The sequence below is a fragment of the Chiloscyllium plagiosum genome, chromosome 37 (assembly GCF_004010195.1).
Source record: "Chiloscyllium plagiosum isolate BGI_BamShark_2017 chromosome 37, ASM401019v2, whole genome shotgun sequence".
NCBI lineage: Eukaryota > Metazoa > Chordata > Chondrichthyes > Orectolobiformes > Hemiscylliidae > Chiloscyllium > Chiloscyllium plagiosum.
In genome coordinates, this window is record NC_057746.1 from 20693454 (window position 1) to 20697205 (window position 3752).

Genomic DNA, 3752 nt, shown 5'->3' on the forward strand with positions numbered 1-3752 from the left:
GACCGATAAAGAAAAGCATACCAAACGCCTTCTCCACTATCCTATCTACCTGCGACTCCACTTTCAAGGAGCTATGAACCTGCACTCCAAGGTCTCTTTGTTCAGTAACACTCCCTAGGACCTTACCATTAAGTGTATAAGTCCTGCTAAGCTTTGCTTTCCCAAAATGCAGCACCTCGCATTTATCCGAATTAAACTCCATCTGCCCCTTCTCAGCCCATTGGCCCATCTGGTCAAGATCCTGTTGTACATCTACAGCAATTGTGGTTGGCTCTGAAGTGTCATTGGAAATTGCCTAGCAAGCCACTCAGTTGTACAAAACTATTATCGAAAAGTTGAAGAATAAAATCACATGCGCCATTTGGTATCAACCTAGGCACCAGAAATGACAGTCACATTTTACCTTATTTTGTTCTGGACTCCAACATTCCCTGGGAATGTGCTGTCACATCTGCTATGGGAGGGCCACTCTGGTGTACAGTTGGGAGAGACTAGCCCTGAGTGTTGACAACATTGACTGCAGATCCTCTCAATCTCATGCCATCTAGTCAAATCTGAGCAAGGAAATCTTGAGCTAATTATCATCTACTACAGCTCTCCCCAGTGCCTGACCAATATCTACAAGGCACAAGCCACGGGTGTTAGAGAGTATCTTTCACTTTCCTGGATGAGTGCAGCTCCAATACATTTAAGAAGCTCAATACCACTAAGCAGCCCGCTTGATTATCATCCTAATCTTCAATATTCAATGCCATCACAATCAGCATCTACAAGACGCACTGCACCAACTCAGCAAGGATCCAACCACAGCACCTTTGAAACCTTGTCTACCTAGAAGGATAAGGGCAGCGGATGCATGGGAGCACCACCAGTCATTTTCCTTCCAAGCCAATACCAACCTAACTTGGAACAACACTATTTTGCTGTTCATTCAAAATCCTGGAACTCTCTTCCAAACATTGTTGAGGTAACTTACATCAAATGGACTGCAATGGTACACTAACGCCAATTAAGGATTGGCAACTATTGCTGGTCTATGTCATGCCCACACCCTCTGAAAGACTTTTTTAAAAGCTAATGAATTTAGTACAATTTTATGAAGAAGATTAGTTGGAAGAATTACTGAGACTTGTAAAGGTTCAGAATAATTTTTTCATGGGATACTTCAATGTCAATTGCAAAGAGTGGTTCAGTAGCACCACTACTGGCTGAACTAGTTGAGGCCCGAGGGTATATCTGTCAGACTGGTGATGTGTCATATATAAAAGAATCAATAAAAGGGGCAAACTTACTCGAGTTTATCCTCAAGAATTTACCTGTTGCAGATGCCTGTTCCATCTTCAGACCATGGATGATACCCAGTATGTACTACAATGTGTTAAATGGAATTAAATCAAAACAGATCTAGAAACTCAAACTGAGCATGATGAGGTCTGTGGGCTATTACAGCAGCAGAAGTCTATTCAACCATAACTTGTAACCTCACGATCAGGCGTATCTAAGAATGATGTTCAAACATTGGCAAGCTGCAACACATGTATGCCAAATAGTGGAAGTAGTATGTGATAGTCCTGCCACAGCCAGTAGTGGGTGTGGACAATTCTGATGGATTATGGAGGACGGGAAAAATTTCTGGCTGAAAGAGCTGGTCCTTTTTTTGAGGTATTTTAGGTGCCGGAGGTGATTTCCTCGAATTCCAGGAGCAGCAATTACTGTTTTATATGCTGTTGCATTTTATTGGAACTTTGGAAAACAAAGTCAGCAGAACAGCAGTTTAAAAGGGAGCAGAGAAAGGAAGCACATGGTGGTGAGGACAGTGCAGGAGAGAGAGAGAGAGAGAGAGAGAGAGAGAGAGAGAGAGATAACCTACACAGTTACTGCCTTTGCTGTTTTTGAATTCATGTGTTGCTGGACATCGGAGTGCATATGGGAAAATTAACAAACAGTGAATTTCACAACTAATCATGGAGGAACCTGTTTGGGTGAAGTTCACAGCACAGAATCCGATAAGTTAATTGTTGTTTTAAGTCTGTCCAAGCGAAAGGCTGTATTAGTGAGTACAGTGGGTTCTTTCTTGATTATATGTTTTTGGAGATAACTCTCTTGATTAAACTTAAAATATAAGCCATAGCTATTAATTTAACCTGGTGCAGTGTTTTGTAGAGGAATAAGAGTGTGTTATTTTCTGGGTCTGTAGATTGTGAAGGAGCAAAAATGGCCTTTGCAGTGATATGTACTTCTTGTCAGATGTGGGAGTTTAAAGAGAGTTTAAGGGTTACTGCAGATTATATCTGCCATAAATGCTGTTGGATGCGAATCTTATCAGATCGAGTGGATCAGTTGGACAGACAGATAGAAGCGATGAGGAATTTGCAACAGCAACAGTATATGATGGATGGCAGTTATAGGAAGGGGAGAAAGTCTCAGATACAGTCACATAGATGAGTTAACTTCAGGAAGAGTAAGTGAGGTCGGCACCTAGGGCAGGAGTCTTTTGTGGATATACCCATTTCAAACAGGTACGTTGTTTTGGAAAATGTAGGGGGTGATGGATTCTCAGGGGAACAGCCAAGTTTCTGGCATTGAGACTGGCTCTTATGCAATGAGGGGTACGTCGGCTTCCAAGAGATCAATTGTGTTAGGGGATTCTGTAGTCCGAGGTATAGACAGACGTTTCTGTGGCCAGCAGAGAAAAAGCAGAATGGTGTGTTGTTTCCCTGGTGCCAGGATCAAGGATGCCTCAGAGAGGGTGCAGAATGTCCTCACAGGGGAGAGGGGCCAGCAAGAGGTCATTGTCCACATTGTAACCAATGATATAGGAAGGGAAAAGGTTGAGATTCTGAAGGGAGATTACAGAGAGTTAGGCAGAAATTTAAAAAGGGAGGCCCTCAAGGGTAGTAATATCTGGATTACTCCCAGTGCTATGAGCTAGTGAGGGCTGGAATAGGAGGATAGAGCAGATGAATGCATGGCTGAGGAGCTGGCATATTAGATTACATTACAGTATGGAAACAGGCCCTTCGGCCCAACAAGTCCACACCGACCCGCCGAAGCGCAACCCACCCATAGCCCTACATTTACCCCTATACCTAACACTACGGGCAATTTAGCATGGCCAATTCACCTAACCTGCACATCTTTGGACTGTGGGAGGAAACCGGAGCACCCGGAGGAAACCCACGCAGACACGGGGAGAACATGCAAACTCCACACAGTCAGTCGCCTGAGTCGGGAATTGAACCCGGGTCTCTGGCGCTGCGAGGCAGCAGTGCTAACCACTGTGCCACCGTGCCGCCCACTGGGAGAAGGATTCACATTTTTGGATCATTGGAATCTCTTTTGGGGTAGAAACGACCTGTACAAGAAGGACGGATTGCACCTAAATTGGAAGGGGACTAATATACTGGCAGGGACAGTTTGTTCGAACTGCTTGGGAGGATTTAAACTAGTAAGGTGGGGGTTGGGGTGCGCATGGGACCCAGGGAGATAGTGAGGAAAGAGATCAATCTGAGACTGGTACAGTTGAGAACAGAAGTGAATCAAACAGTCAGGGCAGGCAGGGACAAGATAGGAATAATAAATTAAACTACATTTATTTCAATGCAAGGGGTCTAACAGGGAAGGCAGATGAACTCAGGGCATGGTTAGGAACATAGGACTGGGATATCATAGCAATTATAGAAACATGGCTCAGAGATGGGCAGGACTGGCAGCTTAATGTTCCAGGATACAAATGCTACAGGAAGGATAGA

At 44.1% G+C, this 3752-nt stretch overlaps 1 protein-coding gene across 1 annotated transcript in view; it reads right to left on the reverse strand.

Annotated features, from left to right (window-relative positions):
• Positions 1 to 3752, reverse strand: part of LOC122541358 (nurim-like) — a 22995-nt gene that overhangs the window by 4292 nt on the left and 14951 nt on the right. The window lies entirely within an intron of this gene.